General features: G+C 50.7%; 1 long non-coding RNA gene across 4 annotated transcripts; it reads left to right on the top strand.

Moving 5' to 3' along the window:
* Positions 1-393: 393 nt before the first annotated feature.
* On the top strand, positions 394-8,589 carry LOC141999608 (uncharacterized). Of its 4 annotated transcripts, none has more exons than XR_012642035.1 (5): positions 394-496; positions 1,130-1,195; positions 5,627-5,687; positions 6,012-6,113; positions 7,196-8,589. It is a non-coding gene; the product is annotated as an uncharacterized LOC141999608 (long non-coding RNA). The 4 variants fall into 4 exon arrangements; XR_012642034.1 differs by lacking the exon at positions 394-496 and adding an exon at positions 4,975-5,083 and having other exon boundaries at positions 1,168-1,195; XR_012642033.1 differs by lacking the exons at positions 394-496; positions 1,130-1,195 and adding an exon at positions 4,479-5,083.
* The last annotated feature ends 14,959 nt before the right edge of the window (positions 8,590-23,548 follow it).

The following is a 23,548-nucleotide window of genomic DNA, read 5'->3' as shown; positions in this document are numbered from 1 at the left end:
TGTGTCTCCATGTGCTGCCTGGGGCGGGGGCAGTGCGCGGAGCCGCCTCCCCCTGGCCAGGGGCACGCAGAGACATGCCAGCAACCAGCTGCTTCTGTGAGTAGCATGGGGCCACCGGCCACGGAATGCAGACAGCCTGCCTGCCTGAGCCCTGCTGCACTGCTGGCTGGGACTCGGGGGCAGGCTGTCAGATGAGATTTGTCCTGCATTTTGGGGGGGCCCCTGTCATTGGCGGCCCCGTGCCACCACACAGTTTGTTTCATGGTAAATCTGCTTCTGCATGGAAGGTGACTGGATTGATTCCTCAGATGTTTTTTAAATGTTAACTATTCTTTCAACACCTGTTGTAGGTTATTGATGCGTATTTGTGTTGTGTGGTCAAGAAAACAAGTGGAAAGGTCGGCCACTTATTGTGATGCTACATCAATTATATCAATAATCAAACCATCAGATGAATATGTGCTAAGACATGTTTAACTCCACATAGCCTGGAATTGTGAGTACAAACCTCTAATTGCTGCATCTCACTGTACTTACTGCTGCCAAACCTGTACTCAGAAGTAATTCAAGGTATATACCTGAGATACAATCCGTGACATGTATAGGGCCACATTAGTTTTGATATACAGTTCAGTGGGGCCATGACATCAACACAAATATATGCATTGCTTAGTTAGTTTTTAAAGTAAGTACAACAGAGCACATGGGGTCTTAAAAACATAAGTTTTGTAAACGGACTTAGATAGGTTTTTTGGAACAGTAAGGATCCCTTCCGTGCCTTTTTTCTTATGAATTATGTTGTGTTTTTTGTGTGCCACACTAACAACTTGCTTGAGTGTCAACAGGTACAAGCCCTCTCATCATTAGTTGCCACTAGCATTCTGTCAGGCAGAGCAAGATGAATGAAACTAGAGAAGGTAAATGTTAACACGCTTTCCTGCCCAACACGAGCAAATCCCATTTTCAGAAAGGCAGTTACGCATAGTCTTAAGAAACAGCAGAAACAAGGCTATGTTGGAGGAATGAGTAATAGTAAGCATGTCCTGAAATTGGGAAATACAACGTAATCCACACTTTGCTTCACAGGCAAGTATAACTGCATTTTTAATTCTTTTCTGAATGATTACAGAGTGGAATTCTGCAACGTGATCTATAAGTGCTTCCATTCAACACACCAAATCCTTGGGTTATTGTGGTAAGATGTTTTCCACTGTTATACTTTGGGATTGTCTGTACTTAATGCATTATTACATAGGATTCAAATACACCTGTGTACCAGTGATATCATTTCCTGTATTGTGGGTTTTTAATAACGTTAATACATGAAAATTGAACTGTAATGTAAGTCTTGAAATTCTGAGGACTGCAGTTTAGGAAATAAAACACGAGTTTGAAGACTCTTATTCTGTTGGCAATGTAAAAATAAATAATATCGTCTGCACTGTTGAATTCAAGTGTGCTGTTTGTTCGAATAGTGTGACTGTTTGACCATGTCGATTTTTAATTGAAAAGCGTGAATTGGGAGTGCTATGTTCCAGGTGGGCCTTGAGCGGTTGATTGGAGGGAAGACTGTGAGCCGGGCCACCTGCTTCGAGCCAGCAGCCTTATAAAAAGGCAGCCAGTTGTGAACCAAGTGAGCAGCGAACAGAGGACAGGCAAACAGAGGGAGTTTGCAGGGGAGTTCGCCCAGTGTTTCTGCCTTTCTGGCTCCGGTGAGCAGTACATACAACATCCGAGGAGCCTCTTAGAAGGAAGACATGGCTAGTGAGCGATCAACTGTTGTGACCTGCTTAGATTGTGCCATGTTTGTCTTTCTCCCAGAGGACAGAGGCGAATTCATCTATACAAAGTGCAAGCTGGTCTGCATATTGGAAGAGAAGGTTAGAGGACGAGAGAACCAGGTATCAACCCTGCATTGCATCAGAGAAAATGAAGATTTTCTGGATAGAAGTCGGTGTTTGGTTCTGGAAGCAAAACATGCTGTGGAATCAGAGAGTATGGGGCAGAACGGGGAAGAGTATTGCCAGCATGTGGCCTCCAGAAGAAGAAAGATGTACCCCCAATGCAGATAGAGGTGCAAAACTGTTCTGAGGCGCTCTCCACAGCTACTACTGCGGAGAAGGGTTTGGAAGAGCCCTCTGAGGGAAGGGAGCAGAAAGAGACCCCATCAGCCAGAAGGCCTGGGATGCATTGTCCTATGGATGGGGGATTCCATGACCACCACTCCCAAGAGGAGGAGACGGGTGGTGGTGGTCGGGGACTCCCTCCTAAGGGGGACAGAGTCATCCATCTGCCGACCAGTCCGGGAGACTCGAGAAGTGTGCTGCTTGCCTGGAGCTAGAATCCAGGATGTGATGGACTGTTTGCCAAGACTGATCAAGACCTTGGACCTCTACCCCTTCCTACTTCTCCACGAGGGCACCAATGATACGGCCAAGAATGACCTTGAATGGATCACTGCGGACTATGTGGCTCTGGGAAGAAGGATAAAGGAGTTTGAGGCACAAGTCGTGTTCTCATTCATCCTCCCGGTTGAAGGAAAAGGCCCAGGTAGGGACTGTCGAATTGTGGAGGTGAAGGCGTGGTTACATAGGTGGTGTTGGAGAGAGGGCTTTAGATTTTTCGACCATGGGATGTTGTTTCGGGAAGAGGGATTGCTAGGAAGAGATGGGATCCACCTAACGAAGAGAGGGAAGAGCATCTTGGCAGGCAGGCTTGCTAACCTAGTGAGGAGGGCTTTAAACTAGGTTCGCCAGGGGATGGTGACCTAAGCCGAGAGGTAAGTGGGGGAGTGGGATACTGGGAGGAAACACACGGAGGAGGGTACAAGACGGGAAGCCTCCTGATTCATACTGAGAAAGTAGGACAATTGGCTAGTTTTCTTAGATACATGTACACGAACGCAAGAAGCCTGGGAAACAAGCAGGAAGAATTGGAAGTCCTGGCCCAATCAAAGAACTATGATGTGATTGGAACAACAGAAACTTGGTGGGGCAGTTCACATGACTGGAGCACTGTCATGGGTGAGTATAAATTGTTCAGGAATGACAGGCATGGGAGGAAAGGTGGAGGAGCTGCATTGTATGTAAGAGAGTGGTATGATTGGTCAGAGCTCCAGTTTGAAACAGGAGAAAAGCCTGTTGAGAGTCTTTGGGTTAAGTTTAGAGGTGAGAGCAACAAGGGTGATGTCATGGTGGGCGTGTGCTTTTGACCACCGGATCAGAAGGGTGAGGTAGACGAGGCTTTCTTTGGACAACTAACTGAAGTCTCCAGATCACAGGCCCTGGTTCTAATGGGGGACTTCAATCACCCTGACGTCTGCTGGAAGAGCAATACAGCGACAAACCAGGAAGTTTTTGGAGAGTGTTGGGGACAACTTCCTGGTACAAGTGCTGGAGGAACTGACTAGGGGGCCATGCTCCTCTTGATCTGCTGCTCACAAACAGGGAGGAATTAGTAGGGGAAGTAGAAGTGGGTGGCAACCTAGGCAGCAGTGACCATGGGATGGTTGAATTCAGGATCCTGAGAAAAGGAAGAAAGGAGAGTAGCAAAAATACGGACCCTGGACTTCAGAAAAGCAGACTTAGACTCCCTTAGGGAACTGATGGGCAGGATCCCCTGGAAGGCTAATATGAGGGGGCAAGGAGTCCAGGAGAGCTGGCAGTATTTTAAAGAAGCCTTATTGAGGGCACAGGAACAAACCATCCCAAAGTCCAGAAAGAATAGCAAATATGGCAGGCGACCAGCTTGGCTTAACAGTGAAATCTTCGGTGAGCTTAAACACAAAAAGAAAGCTTACAAGAAGTGGAAATTTGGACAGATGACTAGGGAGGAGTATAAAAATATTGCTAGAGCATGCAGGGGTGTAATCAGGAAGGCCAAGGCACAACTGGAGTTGCAGCTAGCAAGGGATGTAAAAGGTAACAAGAAGGGTTTCTACGTTAGCAACAAGAAGAATGTGAGGGAAAGTGTGGGACCCTTACTGGATGGGGGAGGCAACTTAGTGACATAGGATGTGGAAAAAGCTGAAGTGACTCAATGCTTTTTTTGCCTTGTCCTTCACAGACAAGGGCAGCTCCCAGACTGCTGCACTGGGTAACACAGCATGGGGAGGAGGTGAGCAGGCCTCAGTGGTGAAAGAACAGATTAAGGACTATTTAGAAAAGCTGGACATGCATAAATCCATGGGTCCAGATCTAATGCATCCAAGGGTGCTGAGGGAGTTGGCTGATGTAATTGCTGAGCCATTGGCCATTATCTCTGAAAATTCGTGGCGATCGCGGGAGATCCCGGACGATTAGAAAAAGGCAAATACAGTGCTCATATTTTAAAAAGGGAAAAAAGAGAACCCTGGGAACTACAGACTCACTTCAATCCCCGGCAAAGCAGGTCCTCAAGGAATTCATTTTGAAGCACTTGGAGGAGAGGAAGGTGATCAAGAACAGTCAACATGGATTCACCAAGGGCAAGTCATGTCTGACCAACCATGTCTGATTGCCTTCTATGATGAGATAACTGGCTCTGTGGATATGGGGAAAGCGGTGGATGTGATATATCTTGACTTTAGCAAAGCTTTTGATACGGTCTCCCACAGTATTTTTGCCAGCAAGTTAAAGAAGTATGGGATGGATGAATGGACTATAAGGTGGATAGAAAGCTGGCTAGATTGTCGGACTCAACAAATAGTGTTCATCAGCTCGATGTCTAGTTGGCAGCCAGAATCAAGCAGAGTGCCCCAGGGGTTGGTCCTGGGGCCGGTTTTGTTCAACATCTTTATTAATGATCTGGATGATGGGATTAATTGTACCCTCAGCAAGTTTGCAGATGACACTAAGATGGGGGGAGAGATAGATATGATGGAGGGTAGAGATAGGGTCCAGAGTGACCTAGACAAATTGGAGGATTGGGCCAAAAGAAATCTGATGAGGTTCCCTCTTATACAGTCGGCTCCGGTACAGTCCCTTCAAATTTCAGGTCTGTCCTCTACCAAGGAACTGGAAACTTACAGTGGATTGGAAAACCAAAATAGTGGAACACAAAAGACAAAGAGATGGGCACAACTGTGGACCACTAATCCTAAAAGGTATTCGATGCCAGATGTTCAATATTAATTGCTAATGATGCATGATTATGATGTTTTTTCTAATTAGAAGTGTTATTAGTTTGCAGAAACATAAGTATAGCATAAAGACATCTGTACTGTAGAAACCACACATGAGGCTTTATCTACGTTTAGAAGAAAAATAGCAATTATTTTAATGAAAGAGTCAAGTAATAACTTTGTTACATATACTTAGTGAGCCCATAGTATATGGGAAGATAACAAAAAAGCATGGAATAAAGTCATTTTAAGTAGTGTTAAAAATGTGGCGGGAGTGAATTGTTGCTATTGATAAAGCAGTGAAATCTATTTGGATAGCATTATATCCACCAGCAGTAAACCAACATTTGGAGAAACAGACTGTGGCTCCAAATATAATTTAAAATATGCCCACCAAAAAAAGTATTTGCAAACCAGTTAATTATTTGGAGTAATTGACACTAATGAACAAATCAAGATTTCTATTTACAGTTTTGGTCACAATGTAACCACCATTTGACTACATTTTATTGATTTTTTTTCCAGAGAGCATGGAGGACTGCTGCTTATACTGCAGTTATGTGACTTGCAAAATGAAATAATGATGGTAAGAAACACAAAATGGTATGAGAAACACACACTATATGTTGGAGCAGATAAATGAGAATATGATTATTTGTAGTACAAGAATAAACTCATGGCTGAAGATGTAGCCAGTTGTATATTGACCCAAAGTAATAACCTGCCTAAGAATTAGGATTTTTGTAATAATTCCACTGTAGCGAGTATTTCCACCACTGCTGATAGGCATATCTTGAGTAATGATGATACGTTCAAGGAATATTATTTTGTAAATTTTACCAGTTAATTGAAATTATCTGTACCATTGTTAGTTTTGTGATTTCGTTTTCTCATCTATTACTTATCAAAGGTGCAGTGCGCCTCTCATAAGAGGTGGGTACGTGCCCTGCCTTCCAGAGGGAACCAATGAAGGAAACTTGACTGATGAGAAGAAAGAGTACAGATGCAACAAGTATGCATAGCTCAGATATTTAACTGAAATGTACATGGTAGAATGATTTTGTTAAGAGGAGTATTTTGGTTTTCTTCAAATAATACAGCTGAAATATAAATGAGAAGTAATGAGGTGTAACATTACTGTACATTTCAGTAAAGAAAAAAATGTGTTAATAACTGTATCTATAAAAGAAAAGGAGGACTTGTGGCACCTTAGAGACTAACACATGTATTTGAGCATAAGCTTTCATGAGCTACAGCTCACTTCATCAGATGCATTCAGTGGAAAATACGCATCCGATGAAGTGAGCTTATGCTCACGAAAGCTTATGCTCAAATAAATTTGTTAGTCTCTGAGGTGCCACAAGTCCTCCTTTTCTTTTCGAGAATACAGACTAACAAGGCTGCTACTCTGAAACCTGTATCTATAAATATATCCAGATGCTTGTTTTTTTTTAAACGGTTGAAAATAAAACTAAAACGAAAATGTTCTTGTTTCTATATCTTGTTACAATACTAAAGGTTTTATATTTTGAAAAATACCTCTCTACCGTTGTGTCCATATTTACAATGGAGATTTCACAAGGGTAACAAAGTGTGACAGGGCATCAATCATCCATAAAGGTTTGCTGCCACTGAACTTTCTCATGCCGTGCTCTGGGGTGAAGCCCTGTCACATTCATAGCAAATTGTGCCAGAGGTATCCCCCCTTGTCACACTTTGCTACCCCTGGACCAGAGGAGGGGAAAGTTGAAAGGAGAAACTGGAGGCACAGAAGGTGATGTGACTTGCCCAAGGCTATACAGGCTCTCAGTCCCCTGTACTTTTCTGCAGAATCCCAATTTACAAACTTTCTGGATTCCCCTTATAAATTCTCCAAAGGCCTGATTAGTTTAATCTGTCTGGTATTTCCAGCAGCAGTTATTAACTGGCAGGTTCATCAACTGGAACTCTCATCTTTCCAAATGTCAAGCAGGATAACGTACACAGCTTATTGCCCTTAGACACTAGTGGTGATTTTAAGTGAGTTTTAATGGTGTTGGCTTGAGAACAGACAAAGTGGTTACTGGTTTGTTATTTTCTGTTTGCTTATTCCAGGCAAGAGAAGTAGGGACAGGAAAAACAGCAAAATGAGTGAAAGCAAAGTTACCAAAAAGTTGGAGCGCCACAGGTTGCAAGCAGAAGAAAATGACTGAATGCATAAGAGACGGATGGAATTAAAACAGATGGAAATTGACACAGAAGCAGCCAGACAGAAAGCTGACCAGGAGATAGTCCTGGAACTGAAAAGACAAAGAAATGAAGCATGAACTGGTCATAATGGAGTGGAGGAGACAGAACCCCCCACCAGGGGGCTCCACCTCTTCAGAAATCCACAAGTGGGAGCGGTTGTGTCCAGCATATAGTGAATCTGGGGACGTTGTTGAATACTTCATCACCGTTGAGATGCTGTGTATGCTCCATGTGACATCCTGACGATCAAAAGACGACCACTTTGGTTGCAAAGTTGACTGGGAGAGCTTGGGACATATTCAATAAGATGCCAGTTGGAGATGCTTCCAATTATGGTAAATTTAAGGACATGGGCTTTACAACGGTTTCAGATTACACCTGAAATTTATAGAGTAACATTTAAAAGCTTTAAGAGAGGGGCTAGATTAAGTAATGTGGTTTATGTGAACCAAATGACAGATCTACTGGATAAGTGGGTCAGGGGAAAAGGTATTTGAAGGAATGTGTGATTTGGTCACTCAGGAACAGTTCCTGAATATGTCTAGTGGTGATGTGAAACAGTGTTTATGGGATAAAAAGGTAGAGACGGTCAAAGAACTTGCCACTTTTGCAGATAAATTTGAGAAATCCCAAGCACCTAGTAGGAATAAATCACAGGCAGAGGGGTTAAAGTTTGGTGGGAAGCAAGGTCCCCGTTTTACCCCTGGGAAGAAGGAGGGCGGATGGGAGGCTGGACACTCACCTCCCCAAGTTCACTCCTCCAGTCCTTGTCCCAAATCTCCTGTAAAATCAGAAGAGCCCAGGAGGTCCTATCATTGTAATTCCACTGAGCACCGGAGGAATAAATGCCCTGTGTTGAGTGGGAATAGGCAGCAGGCAACTCATGGAAATGCTGCTACCCAGAGCACAGAGGCACCTCAGGCAGTTGCCACTTATTATACAGAATTTGTAAAGGTTGCCACGGCACAGCCAGGCAGTAAGCACAGGGCTGTCAGAATAAATGGCAAGGAGCTCCCTGCATGGAGAGATACTGGTGCAGAAAGCTCTGTGGTCAGGAGAGACCCAGGTCAGGAGAAAGACACACTGCCAGGACAGATGGCAGAGCTTTTGTTAGTTGGTGGTCACAAAATCCTTATGCCTTTGGCTAAAGTGCATATAGAAACTGAGGATTTGCAACTGAATTAACCGTTGCTGTAGTCCCTCAGAATCCTACACAAATTCTTCTGGGTAACAATTTTTTTAATGTGGCTCAGGCTGTCCAGGGGTCTGTCAGCAGCGAGAAAGACTGCTGCGATGGGTGTGGATTCCATGGGCTCTGTAGCTGGAGGCAAACACTCCATATTCTTTATAAAAAGAAAAGGAGTACTTGTGGCACCTTAGAGACTAACCAATTTATTTGAGCATAAGCTTTCATGAGCTACAGCTCACTTCATCGGATGCATACTGTGGAAAGTACAGAAGATCTTTTTATACACACAAACCATGAAAAAATGGGTGTTTACCACTACAAAAGGTTTTCTCTCCCCGCACCCCGCTCCCCTGCTGGTAATAGCTTATCTAAAGTGATCACTCTCCTTACAATGTGTATGATAATCAAGTTGGGCCATTTCCAGCACAAATCCAGGTTTTCTCCCCCCCCCCCCAACCCACTCTCCTGTTGGTAATATCTTGATTATCATACACATTGTAAGGAGAGTGATCACTTTAGATAAGCTATTACCAACAGGAGAGTGGGTTTGGGGAGAGGGGGAGGAGAAAACCTGGATTTGTGCTGGAAATGGCCCAACTTGATTATCATACACATTGTAAGGAGAGTGATCACTTTAGATAAGGTATTACCAGCAGGAGAGCGGGGTGGGGGGAGAGAAAACCTTTTGTAGTGGTAAACACCCATTTTTTCATGGTTTGTGTGTATAAAAAGATCTTCCGTACTTTCCACAGTATGCATCCGATGAAGTGAGCTGTAGCTCACGAAAGCTCATGCTCAAATAAATTGGTTAGTCTCTAAGGTGCCACAAGTCCTCCTTTTCTTTTTGCGAATACAGACTAACACGGCTGTTACTCTGAAACCTGTCATATTCTTTATGAAAACATGCTTATGATATGGATATAACTGAGATATACTTTAAGCAACTTTCCCTCTCTTGGTATTGACACCTCCTCATCAATTATTAGGAGTGGACCACATCCACCCTGACTGAATTGGCCCTGTCAACACTGTTTCTCCACTTGTGAGGTAACTCCCTTCTCTTCAGGTATCAGTATAATAATGCCTGCAGCTGTAATTTTCACTCCATGCATCTGAAGAAGTGGGTTTTTTACCCACGAAAGCTTATGCCCAAATAAATTTGTTAATCTTTAAGGTGACATCGGACTCCTTGTTTTTGTGGATACAGACTAACACAGCTACCCCTCTGATACTTTATGTAAGATGGCTCATGTAAGAGATCATTGGAAAGGTTATGATTTACTGAATGTGATTATCCAATTTGTATGCCTGTATCATTTCTGTATCTGAAGTTAGGAATATTGACCATAAAAACAGTAAGGAGTCCAGTGGCACCTTAAAGAGTAACAGATTTATTTGAGCATAAGCTTTCGTGGGTAAAAACCTCACTTCTTCAGATGCAAAAATATTGACCACTGATCTGTATTTCAAATGTGCTACTTTGGGTGCCACCCATAACTAGTCCTTCAGATACAACAATAGAAAAGCCAGACATGGCTGACGGCCCATTAGCAAAGACAACGGACTGTGAAAGAACTTAGTCTTCCTGTGGACTCTGCCACAGCCCTACAGAGACATGGGTCTGAGTCACCAGGTACTGGAGCAGAGGCCATTGGCTGCACAAAGGTGGGAGATCACCCTGAAGCCTCCCTCCCCCTCACCCCGGGGACATGGACTCAGTGACCCCTCCCCCCACAGCTGAGGAGCGATGGGGGCAGGAAGCAGGGGAGGATGCTGAGCTTCCTGCAGCTGGGGGAGGTTTCTTGGGGGTGGGTCTGACACAGCCCCAGCCACTCCTTGCAGGAGAAGAGGAAGTTCTGTCCTCTCCTGCCTCCAGCCCAGCTGGGACTAGCAGCTGATCCTGGATCAGGGTAGGAGTCACTGGCTGAGGCGTCCTCAGCCCTGAAGTGATTTACTTCTCCACAACTGCTCTGGATGCCTGAAATGATGTACCTGCGCAGCTAGGGAGTGGTGCGTGACTGCTCTTGCAGCTTCCCTTTGCTTCCCTGTCAGAAACTCATTTTTCTGTGGGGAAGTAAAGAAATCTGCAAGGAACATGAATTCCATGCATGCGCAGTGGTGCAGAATTCCCCCAGGAGTAGCTGATCTAACCACTGTCCCCACCATCCAGTACAGCTACACCTGATACCAACCACACTCACTTTACCTGGACTGTAGGCAGATAATAAATGTTTCGACTGCTCTAATAACCCAGTTCACATTGCCAATACCCTTGATAATAAAACCCCTGTGCCCTGGTCATAATATAATGTACACAATTCTGCAATGATGTGATGCATATTGGAGCCTGAAGGCACATATACAGCTCTTCCCTTTGCTCACACACATTGCGGGGTGCAATATGTAGATCTCCTCATCTGATAATCACAGCTCTGTCACACACCTCAAAGTAATCCACACATGTTCTCAGATTACAAACACACCTTTATCAAGCAGGCCCAACTACTGCCTGCACCATTTAGCATAGGTACACCTAACACACTGACTGCACCTGGAGTGTGTGCAAATTATTCTCATTGGCTACTGCAAGCCCCAGGGGAACAAGACAATGTTGGCAACGTTTCTTCCCCTCTCCTTTTTGTCCTTTAGTAATGTTCGATGGAATCCTGTGGGTGAGAGTGAATGGGCTGTAAAAGGAGCTGAAGAGCTTGTACATTTCAGCAACTCTGGGGCTGGCAGAGTGAAGGTGTGTGTGTTAATGGGCTGTATTGGAGCATTGCTGAAAGAGGGCAGAATTAAGGTTGCATGGGCAACCTTAACTGTGCATTTCCCGGTTTTCAGAAGTTTGAGTTTTGCTTAACTCAGAATTCTGCAAGGGGACAACCTACCACTGAGCAAACTTAATTCTGTGTTAACATAGTTCTTTGCCACTGAATGTTTATTTTCTAGTTGTTTTGAACAGGAAAAAGATATGTTGTTGGTAACAGGTAGTAATCATTTAGGCCTCTGTAGACACCATGCCCTGCAATACGCATACTGAGCCAGCTGTCCTGCCACTCATGCACACACATCAGCTGCGCCCCACCAGCCCTGTGTGGGCATACCGCTCCAGCCACTCCCCTTTGCGTCCTTCCACTCCCACTTGGCCCCCTCCCCACTACTGTACCCAACCCCCTGATTCTCCCCCCCCAGCACTGCAGGCGGGGAACACATCTCTCTGAAGTTTTCACTTCCTGCCATACAAACATTTCTATTGTTTGAATATTCTATTCTATTACATTCCCCCTCACCACCACAACCCACCTCACATGCAGTGTCTGGTGCAAAGGACAATTACGTTCCAGTGGAATGGTGTTCCTGGTTGTGTTTCAGCATTTGTGGCAGGCACAGTGAGAGAAATCACTGACAGGGTTTCTCTTCCAAAATACGGACAGTTTTATGTTTGAAAGAAAGACCCCCTGAGCCCTGCCCAAGAGATGTACCCCATTTCTCTTGATAAGATAAAAAACAAACAGAAAACTTGTAGCAAGCAACAGGACTTATTAAATCTCTATTACACAAGTGTATAAAGGTTCAGACTAGAAAATATCAGTGGCAGGGTATTCACAGGGGCACTGGCCTCAGCACATTCCCTGAGAGTACCCAGGCAAGCAGCACGTGGTGGCCTAGAACAGAAGTTCTCGAACTGCTTTGTTGACGGACTCCTTTTCAAACACAATGTTAATCACGGACCCCCCCAACTAAGAAACTGACAAAAATGTTTGTGTACTTCATAGAAACACATACTGTTAGTAATGCGTTAAGAAAAAGTATATAAAACTACTTGCAGATATATCAGTGAGATGTGTGTGCCTGCTTCTTACTGCAGAGTCTATCCAGAGGTGATGCCTGGGGGGTGGGGGTACATGGGGTCACGGGCCCCTCCCCAGAGATTTCTGCCTTCCATGTGGCCCTGCTCCCTGACATGCTGATAGGCAGAACAGTGGTAAGTCTCCTTGGCTAGCTGCTGCCTATTCGTGGTGTCATTGGCGGTCAGGCAACCCCTTCTGATGGCAGGGGGAGATCTCTCTTCTGCAGTGACTCTGCAATTTTTGGTTGCACCCCCAACCCAGACAGGCTGGGTGGCCCGCTGAAGTGAAGTCAGGGGGTGAAGGTGGTCGCTTGCCCCCCTGAACGTTCCTCCATCAATGAAAAGCAGAAATTTGGGGGCCACATGACCCCAGGTACCCCCCCCATGTGTTATTTCTACTTGTAATATTTTGCAGACCCCCCTGTGCAGTCTCTAAGGACCCACATTTGAGAACCACTGGCCTAGAAACCCTAGTTTTTTCCCCTTTATTGGCACATGTGTACCGTAATCCTCCCAGACTGCACAGCTATGCAAGCGAAGAAGTGATCCCATGCTCCAATACCATTCTCAGTGTGGATCTGCAAAGATTTAGTGGGTGCTGTGCACTACCTTGGATTGAGCCCTTTTTGACCTGCATCACAACAGTAGTTGGAGCTCTAGCTCCATGCAAAAACAAGAAGAAAATCCCACCGCCAGGAAACTGTTTGAAAAATGGTTAGTTATTTCAAGCTTATCTCTCCACAACCCCTAATTCAAATGACGTCAAATTTGGATCATTAAAGCTACCCTGCACCTTCCTAAGGCACATCAAATTTCAAAGAAATCTGACTAAGCATGTCAATTTAAGAGGACTTAGAAATGTAGATCTTCAAACAGAAGTTGTGATGCAACCTTCACTACAGCTGGCATGGCATGGCAGAGACAGCCCCTCTCCAACACAGCTCATGTGTGCAGGGTTTGTGCCTGGACTGGGCTGGGCTGGACTGGGCATGGTCTGAGCTGTGGGGTGCAGGGGACCACTGGCAGAGTTGGGAATGCAGGGTGGTTGGGGTGCACGGGCAGAGCTATGGGAGGCAGGGTAGTAGGGGTTGGGATCTCAGGTCCCTTGCTGGGGGGGGCTGGTGAATTCCTGGCCGGCTTCTCTTCTTGGGTGGATTCTACTACTCCCACTGGCCAGTGCTCTTAAGCTACTGCAGGCAAGCACCAAGGACTCCTCTGCCGTACACCCTCCTCCTCCCTGCTCCTGCTGGTGGGGGGAAAAGACTCTAGCTCCTCCATTGCAGCACCTAGGAAGTGGCTCCAGGTCCCGAGGTGCTCCTTCTGCTGGCAACCGCTAACAATGTGCTGGGGAGCGTGGGGCTTTCCCTGAGCCTGCAATGCCAGGGGAAACTCTGGGGGAAGAGTCACAAAACCACGTGTCCCAAATCCCCCACAGTCCTAACAGTTCAAAGGAAAAAGCCAAATTCTGTGATGAAGTCCTACCTGAGCTGAGTCCATACCAGCCTTTGCCCTCCCTGCTTCTCTGAACAAGGTGGACGTTTGTTCCTGAGTTCAGCAGCTGGTGGGGACATTTCCTCTCTCTCCAAAAACCAAAGGACACTTTCCCCTCCATAGTACAGAGCGATGCACCTAGACAGAGTATAAAGGCTCTTTCTTATGAAATTACTAGGAGCCAAAGAGGGAGATGAGGCAGGGAGGCTGCCTGGATACACAACCCCCGGGAGGTTGTGTGGACACACACTAGCAGATTTAAAGGTCGCCATCCTGCAGCAAAAAAACTTCAGGACCAGACTTCAAAGAGAAACTGCTGAGCTTCAGTTCATTTGCAAATTGGACACCATCAGCTCAGGATTAAACACAGTCTATGACTGGCTAGTCAACTACAAAAGCAGTTTCTCCTCCGTTGGTGTTCACACCTCAACTGCTAGAAGAGGGCCTCATCCTCCCTGGTTGAACTAACTTTGTTATCCCTAGCCTGATTCCTGCTTGCATATTTATACCTGCCTCTGGAAATTTCCACTACATGCATCTGACGAAGTGGGTATTCACCCACGAAAGCTTATGCTCCTGTTGTATGAACTAGGCAAGGTACTAACAAGTTTCAACAGGGCTTTATTTTCAAAGGGGAAACCTCTTTACCAAGCTGCTGCTGCACCCTCTGTAGCTTTCTCCCAGCCTCTCAACTCCTCCCCCCCGCTTCCTGTTTCCTGTCCTTTCAGGCTCCCAACAGCCAGTGCTCCCAATTCTAATAATTACAAGCAACAGCTAAACACCAAAGCTCCAATACATCTGTGAGTCTATAAGGTGCCACAGGACTCTTTGCCGCTTGTTGAATAACACTCTACTTAATCACAGAATTCTCTGCACCTCTATCTCCCCATCCTAAGTATTCCCTGCCATTAATCTTAAACTTTATGTGCTCCGTGTCTGCAGTTACAAGAGAATAATTTCAAGCTGCTTGTTCAGCGTGTCCAATTCAACAAAAACTATGGGAATTTCTGACAAAGAGATGGCCCAGTCACCCTAAAAACCTTGACCCAGTTTTGCTGCCTTAGTTTAGAGTTCGGGATGAACTTTCCTTGTTTGATGGCTGTGTGCTACAAGGTACACACCGGCTCCTTGTGCCAGAAGAATTACAGTCAAAACTGCCTGGTTGACACAACATTTGACAAAACTAGTCTTGTTACAAAAATCACGACCATACTTTATCATACAGATGTAATTTCTGAGGAGAGCTGAAGGAGTGAGGCCAGGGCAGAGTAAAATGAGGGACGATTTTGCTGCTACACTGATTGGCTGGGATGATACTATATGGTGTGGTGCGGCAGGGTGATATCTGATAGGGATGTGTATTTAATTGTTGTCAGGGGGCCAAAGCTGGTTTCTAGCCCTCTTTTCTATGATTGAATCCAAATAAAGAAATACAAGCTAGACTAGTCATTTTAGTGCATGCAGGTGAACTGAGCACCCCTACTGGGTTGTAAAAGTGAAACTACAAATGGTATTTGCTTATCAAACCCAGTGTTTTCCCCACGAATTGAAATGGGGGGGGGGTTCAAATTTTTGCCGGGGGGGGGGGGAGTCAGGGCTGATGAGGGGCGAGACCGTGAGGGTGAAGATGGGCTGTATGGCACCATAGTAAAAACTGAAAAAATGTTTCATGACCATTTTATTAGATTTAACTCATGTCTTAAAATCATCACACAAATTAAAGTTGGCTACTCAAGCCTTCTATGAAGCACTACGTCTACATCCTTCTTGATTTCTTGTTATAATTTTTCACAACTCTGTTAATGAACTTCTTGAATGCAATGCATTCATCTTTGGTGGCTTCTCGTGTGTCCGGTACTTCCATTCCTTCAACTGATATGCTCATTAGTTCATTCCCATGATCAGGCAGAAGGCGACTTCTTTCAGAACACAACATTCTAGTCAATGATGAAACAGAACGCTCGACTGTAGCCGTTGTGACTGGGAGTAGCAAGAGATGAATTCCTACTTCTTTCATCCCAGGAAACATAGCACAAAGATCAGGTTGAGCCGCTAGTGATGATAAAAAAGAAGTTGAAGTCAAATCTTCATTCATTCGTCGTGTGATATTCCACTGTGTGTTCAAAATTCTCTATTCTGTCCTGAGCACATGGCAGCCCCATTGCTGGTCGTGCCTCACTCCACTCAACTGTCAGCGTTTTATAGGACAGGGATCTGTAAAAGCTATGTAGAGGTTGAGTAGAATCCAGAAGTCGCTGTTGTAGATATTTAAGAATCAAGTCTGTGTACTTTTTCAGTTGTCTTAAACATTTCTTGTCCCCTTCACTTAAGGATTCAATATAAATGCCTTCATTAGTCAACTTCTGGACTGAAGTCTTTGCTTCTTCCAGTACTTTTTCAATGGATAGCTCTCTGATTGATCCAAATGTAGCTTCTATTGCTGGACAAAGATCTACTACTGTCCTAGCAGATGCCTGGATGGCATTGTTTAATGACCCAAGTGGTTTCAACAGCAGACTTACAAGAGAGAGGATGGCAATAGTCTTCTCTGAACGTAGTAGCAGAAATAATCCACCAGCCTCACTGCTTAGATCCATCCCATCTTGGTAGATACTTTCCAAAGCCAGTAATAATGGCTGGAGTAAGTTTAAGACAACAGCCAAGTGTAAGGCGACTGTTGCCCCCTTACTAACATTCAGTGGGGGTGTTTTGGTTGGCTAGCTCCCAGTACTAAAAAGGGGGAAGGGTTGATGGGGAATCAGGACCCTGAGACTGACAGCCCCCAGGAACAATGGGGAGAGGCCTGTGCTCCAGGTCAGCCTGAATGACAGGGCCAGCAGGCTAATCGGAGAGTCAGGAGGCCAGGGAGGTCCCATCCTCCCTGTGAGCTGGATTTGCCTGGGTCAGACAGAGTGGGGCCAAGCTGAAGAGAAAGCAGGGGCCTGAGCTGAGCTGGGGAGCAGAGCTGTGCCAGATCCAGAGGGATCAGAAAAGCAGCCCAGAAAGAGCAGACCCTGTCCTGGGAGCAGAGCTGCAGCCCCAAAGCCAGACGCCCAGCCCAGAGAGAGCAGACTTGCCCTGGGAGCAGAGCTGCAGCAACCAGAGCCAGAGGGGCCAGAAAAGCAGCCCAGGAAGCAGGTCCGTGCTAGGAGCAGAGTCAGAGAAGCAGCCGGCAGAGCAGACCTGTCCTGGGAGCAGAGCTGCAGCAACCAGAGCCAGAGGGGCCAGAGCAGCAGCCCAGGGAGCTGGAGGCAGAGCAGCAGTGCAGAGACCGAGTGGTGGAGCTGGGGCTGGAGCAGTCCGGAGCTGGGTGTGGTGAGCAGCTGGGGAGAGCGAGGGGGACCCTGGGCAGCGGGCCCAGCACAGCGAGTCACCTCAGCCAAGAGGCTCTGCAGGGCAGGCGTGGATCATAACCCCCAACAGGGCGGGGGCGGCACTGGGAAGAAGGGTCCAGCCACTTAGAACCTGAGAGGCTGTGGCCACCACCAGAGCAAGTGTCCAACCCCCAGCATCCCTGCAGCACAGCCAGGGCCTGAGAAGGGGCCTGGGACCTACAAGGAACAGACTGTGAACTGCCCTGACATTCCAGAGACACTGTTTGTGATGTTCCCTGCCACAGAGTGGAGTGATGTGTTTCCTTTAACTTTTCCCATTATTCCTTATTCTTTTTAAAATTAAATTGTTGATTAAACTTGCATTTGCTTTAACTTGTATGTAATGGTCAGTGGGTCAGAGAAGTGCCCAGTGCAGAGAGAGTACCCCGGAGTGGGGACACCTTAGCCCCTGTCTTAGGTGACCACAGCAGGGTTGGGGGTCGAGCCTCCCCGTAATCCTGGGCCCAGCCTTGTTGGAGTTACGAGGACTCTGCCAGACAGGAGAGTGGAAGGGGAGTCCTCAAGGGCCGGGAGGCCACTGGGTAAAGGAAGTGGGAGCGAGGACTCAGATCCTTTCGCTAGCCCACTTCACCGGGGTAGTGCAGAAGCCAGGAAAGTTCCCCACAATAGCGGGACTATTCCCCCGCTTACAAAAGGATCGCTCATGAGAAAGCCAGAGGGTTTTCCCAGGTTGGACTAATTTGAACTTCAGTCCCAGTGTATCTTCTATATTTTCCAAGATATTCAGTCTTTTTGGACTCTGGCTGAAAAAAGAATATAATGAAGACATTCAATTTATCGCTTTTTAAATGTCCTTTGAAGAGTCTGCAGCTCGTCCTAGCGCTAGTTGGAGTAGATGGCCCCTGCAGGGTGTATAGGAGAGACTAGGGTCACACTTTTCTCTGAGCAAAGCTTGTACTCCACCATGTCTTCCAGAGAAGTCTGCAGCTCCATCAAATGCACAAGCAGCCATCTCTTTGGGGTCCCATTGACAAGCATTTAACTCTTGTAAGATGTGGGTTGTCACAGATGCAGCCGACGTGTCTTCTATAACTTGAACATCTAGAAATGCATCGACTGGCCTACCCCTGACATCAAGATAATGTACACGACTTAATACTTGATGCCCACTTGCATCGGTGCATTCATCAGCCATGTATGCACATTTTTTGAATGTGGTGAGGGAGGTCTTCACTTTTTCAACTGTTGAGTCTTTCACTGTTGCACCACATGCGTCTAGCCAGTCAGCTGAGTTTCTTGCAGAAAGACAGTGAGCATTTGCTGGTCTTGTTCAGAACCAGTGTTCAACTTCAGGATGAACAAGTGACAATGAACTTAACATTGGCCAACAGTTTGTAGAGTGTGGTATTTCTTGCTTAAATAGAAAGTAGGATGCCACAGCCTTGTATGTTCACATGAACTGTGTTGTGTCTCCAGCATTCTTAACAGCCTCATTAACGCTCACCGGTGTTGTCCTTGGTCAGTGGAGACTCAGAGTTCAGAGGTGCTTTCACATAAGTTCACCTCCCAGGTGGGGGCAAGAAGACACCTTGCTCTTTCCTCCAGCTGCTCACTGTTCACTCTGGCCACCGTTCTTTGTTGTGCCACCGTTCACTCCATCGCTCTTTTGCCAATGGCCCTGCGCCGTCACCTTCTGTTGCCACTGAGACCTCTGTGAGTTGGTCTCTTGAGATTCCACCAGCTCTCAGTGTGGGAACCTCACTGCTAGTGCAGCCTGGGCCGTCTCTTCCACAGGAACACTGTCCCACAGCAGGTCTAAGTGCTTAGACCTGATTATCAGTGATTTCAGCTGTAGTGGTCACTTAACAAAACAAAAGATTATCTATGGAGCCTAATCAGTTCTATCTTTAAACAGTGGAGAGGGGCAGGTCTAATAGGACTTGTGAATCAGGCAGACCATCAAGCAAAACACCTGTCCCCACCTTCTCTCTTGGTGCCCTCAATCAGCGCAGGCTAAGTACAGTTCTACTGCCCTTTACTCATACAATAAGAATAACAACATTTCATCCCCCCTCCCCGTCCCCCGGCATTCAAGTGATTTGTAACCCAACCCCAGCCAAAATCTATCACTTGGGCAACACAGCTCTGTTTGCTGGATACCTAGGTAAATAGGTGTGAATGTAAATACAATCTGGTCCTGAAGCCTTTCCCCCCAGCCCATCACTAGCTGTCAGGGAGAGCTCATTTAGACTTTGCTTACAAATCGTCATTTGAAAGTATTAGGTTGGCGAACATCACCGAAATGAAGGCACTGACATGGTCATAAAAACAACGGCTGTACAAGGAAGCTAGTCCATGTTCGTACTTTTCAAATCTGTGATTCAGGTAGTTTCTCACACACTGTGCATGCTTTTAAAGTGTGTATTAATGTTTCAGTTTCAATTCAAAGTTCCAAACAGTCACTAAATTGGCAACACTGCATGTAACTAATTCACAAAACTGGGGGGTAAGGAAATCCCTGCCAGCGATCACCTCTCCAGCCTCCTGCTTGAAACCCTCATCCTGCAAACCCCGGCCCAGCTGCTCGGCTTCACACTGGGCCCCTCACAGGTGCAAAGTTCAGCCCCTGGGCCAGCCTCGGGAGCTGCCCGCGCCCACGGCCCGGGAGGGGGCTTGGCCGAGCGGCTCCCAACGCCCCCCGACAGCGCCCCCGCCGCTGCGTCGCTCCCCGCCGGCCCCGCCCCGCGGACGTTTCGCGGCGCTTTGCCCCGCCCGGGGGTGGAGGCGGCGGGCCCGGGGGTCTCTCGCGGGGCCGCAGCCGGGCTGCTCGCGCCCCCCCCCCCCGCGGCGAGCCGCTGCGCAACGGGCCGGCCCGGAGCCCGGCCCGCCAGGCGAGCCGCCGAGCGGACCCGCGCCGGGCCCGCAGCGCTCCGGGCTCCTGCCTCCGCCGCGGACCCAGTGCCCGTGCGGGGAGGTGGCCGAGATCGCGTCGCTGGGTTGCGTGGCTGAGGGGTGGGGGGGCCGCTCCTGGACCCAGAGAGAGCCGGGGTGGGAGTCCCCGGGAGGGGGTGGGGTGAGGTGGGAGTCCCCGGGAAGGGAGGGGAGGGGAGGGGGTGAGGTGAGGTGAGGTGGGAGTCCCCGGGAAGGGAGGGGAGGGGGTGGGGTGGGGTGAGGTGAGGTGAGGTGGGAGTCCCGGGGAGGGGAGGGAGTGGGGTGAGGTGAGGTGAGGTGGGAGTCCCGGGGAGGGGAGGGGAGGGGAGGGGAGGGGGTGGGGTGAGGTGAGGTGGGAGTCCCGGGGAGGGGAGGGGAGGGGAGGGGAGGGGAGGGGGTGGGGTGAGGTGAGGTGGGAGTCCCGGGGAGGGGAGGGAGTGGGGTGAGGTGAGGTGAGGTGGGAGTCCCGGGGAGGGGAGGGGAGGGGAGGGGGTGGGGTGAGGTGAGGTGAGGTGGGAGTCCCGGGGAGGGGGTGGGGTGAGGTGAGGTGGGAGTCCCGGGGAGGGGGTGGGGTGGGGTGAGGTGGGGGTCCCCGGGAAGGGAGGGGAGGGGGTGGGGTGAGGTGAGGTGGGGGTCCCCGGGAAGGGAGGGGAGGGGGTGGGGTGAGGTGAGGTGGGAGTCCCGGGGAGGGGAGGGGAGGGGAGGGGGTGGGGTGAGGTGAGGTGGGAGTCCCGGGGAGGGGGTGGGGTGAGGTGAGGTGAGGTGAGGTGGGAGTCCCGGGGAGGGGAGGGGGTGGGGTGGGGTGAGGTGAGGTGGGAGTCCCGGGGAGGGGAGGGGAGGGGGTGGGGTGAGGTGAGGTGAGGTGAGGTGAGGTGGGAGTCCCGGGGAGGGGAGGGGGTGGGGTGAGGTGAGGTGGGAGTCCCGGGGAGGGGAGGGGAGGGGGTGGGGTGAGGTGAGGTGGGAGTCCCGGGGAGGGGAGGGGAGGGGGTGGGGTGAGGTGAGGTGGGAGTCCCGGGGAGGAGAGGGGAGGGGGTGGGGTGAGGTGAGGTGAGGTGGGAGTCCCGGGGAGGGGGTGGGGTGAGGTGAGGTGGGAGTCCCGGGGAGGGGAGGGGGTGGGGTGAGGTGGGAGTCCCGGGGAGGTGAGGGGAGGGGGTGAGGGGAGGGGAGGGGTGGGGTGAGGTGAGGTGGGAGTCCCGGGGAGGGGGTGAGGTGAGGTGAGGTGGGAGTCCCGGGGAGGGGAGGGGAGGGGAGGGAGTGGGGTGAGGTGAGGTGAGCTGGGAGTCCCGGGGAGGGGAGGGGAGGGGGTGGGGTGAGGTGAGGTGGGAGTCCCGGGGAGGGGAGGGGGTGGGGTGGGGTGAGGTGAGGTGGGAGTCCCGGGGAGGGGAGGGGAGGGGGTGGGGTGAGGTGAGGTGAGGTGGGAGTCCCGGGGAGGGGAGGGGGTGGGGTGAGGTGGGGTGAGGTGAGGTGAGGTGAGGTGGGAGTCCCGGGGAGGGAGGGGAGGGGGTGGGGTGAGGTGAGGTGAGGTGGGAGTCCCGGGGAGGGGGTGGGGTGAGGTGAGGTGGGAGTCCCGGGGAGGGGAGGGGGTGGGGTGGGGTGAGGTGAGGTGGGAGTCCCGGGGAGGGGAGGGGAGGGGGTGGGGTGAGGTGAGGTGGGAGTCCCGGGGAGGGGAGGGGAGGGGGTGGGGTGGGGTGAGGTGAGGTGAGGTGGGAGTCCCGGGGAGGGGAGGGGGTGGGGTGAGGTGAGGTGAGGTGGGAGTCCCGGGGAGGGGAGGGGAGGGGGTGGGGTGAGGTGAGGTGGGAGTCCCGGGGAGGGGGTGGGGTGGGGTGAGGTGGGAGTCCCGGGGAGGGGAGGGGAGGGGAGGGGGTGAGGTGAGGTGAGGTGAGGTGGGAGTCCCGGGGAGGGGGTGAGGTGAGGTGAGGTGGGAGTCCCGGGGAGGGGAGGGAGTGGGGTGAGGTGAGGTGAGGTGGGAGTCCCGGGGAGGGGAGGGGAGGGGAGGGAGTGGGGTGAGGTGAGGTGAGCTGGGAGTCCCGGGGAGGGGAGGGGAGGGGGTGGGGTGAGGTGAGGTGAGGTGGGAGTCCCGGGGAGGGGAGGGGAGGGGGTGGGGTGGGGTGAGGTGAGGTGGGAGTCCCGGGGAGGGGAGGGGAGGGGGTGGGGTGAGGTGAGGTGAGGTGGGAGTCCCGGGGAGGGGAGGGGAGGGGGTGGGGTGAGGTGAGGTGGGAGTCCCGGGGAGGGGGTGGGGTGAGGTGAGGTGAGGTGGGAGTCCCGGGGAGGGGGTGGGGTGGGGTGGGGTGGGGTGGGGTGAGGTGGGAGTCCCGGGGAGGGGAGGGGAGGGGGTGGGGTGGGGTGAGGTGAGGTGGGAGTCCCGGGGAGGGGGTGGGGTGAGGTGGGAGTCCCGGGGAGGGGAGGGGGTGGGGTGGGGTGAGGTGAGGTGAGGTGGGAGTCCCGGGGAGGGGAGGGGAGGGGGTGGGGTGAGGTGAGGTGAGGTGGGAGTCCCGGGGAGGGGAGGGGAGGGGGTGGGGTGGGGTGAGGTGAGATGGGAGTCCCGGGGAGGGGAGGGGGTGGGGTGGGGTGAGGTGGGAGTTCCGGGGAGGGGAGGGGTGGGGTGGGGTGGGGTGAGGTGGGAGTCCCGGGGAGGGGAGGGGGTGGGGTGAGGTGGGAGTCCCGGGGAGGGGAGGGGGTGGGGTGGGGTGAGGTGGGAGTCCCGGGGAGGGGGTGGGGTGGGGTGAGGTGAGGTGGGAGTCCCGGGGACGGGAGGGGAGGGGGTGGGGTGGGGTGAGGTGGGAGTCCCGGGGAGGGGGTGGGGTGGGGTGGGGTGAGGTGGGAGTCCTGGGGAGGGGAGGGGGTGGGGTGAGGTGAGGTGGGAGTCCTGGGGAGGGGAGGGGTGGGGTGAGGTGAGGTGGGAGTCCCGGGGAGGGGAGGGGAGGGGGTGGGGTGGGGTGAGGTGGGAGTCCCGGGAGGGGAGGGGGTGGGGTGAGGTGAGGTGAGGTGGGAGTCCTGGGGAGGGGAGGGGGTGGGGTGAGGTGAGGTGGGAGTCCTGGGGAGGGGAGGGGTGGGGTGAGGTGAGGTGGGAGTCCCGGGGAGGGGAGGGGAGGGGGTGGGGTGGGGTGAGGTGGGAGTCCCGGGGAGGGGAGGGGGTGGGGTGAGGTGAGGTGAGGTGGGAGTCCTGGGGAGGGGAGGGGGTGGGGTGAGGTGAGGTGGGAGTCCCGGGGAGGGGAGGGGAGGGGGTGGGGTGAGGTGAGGTGGGAGTCCTGGGGAGGGGAGGGGTGGGGTGAGGTGAGGTGGGAGTCCCGGGGAGGGGAGGGGGTGGGGTGGGGTGAGGTGAGGTGGGAGTCCTGGGGAGGGGAGGGGTGGGGTGAGGTGAGGTGGGAGTCCCGGGGAGGGGAGGGGGTGGGGTGGGGTGAGGTGAGGTGGGAGTCCCGGGG

Source organism: Natator depressus, chromosome 15 (genome assembly GCF_965152275.1).
Source record: "Natator depressus isolate rNatDep1 chromosome 15, rNatDep2.hap1, whole genome shotgun sequence".
Classification (NCBI taxonomy): Eukaryota; Metazoa; Chordata; order Testudines; family Cheloniidae; genus Natator; species Natator depressus.
The sequence above is the reverse complement of the archived record's forward strand: the minus strand, read 5'-3'. Positions and strand labels throughout refer to the sequence as shown.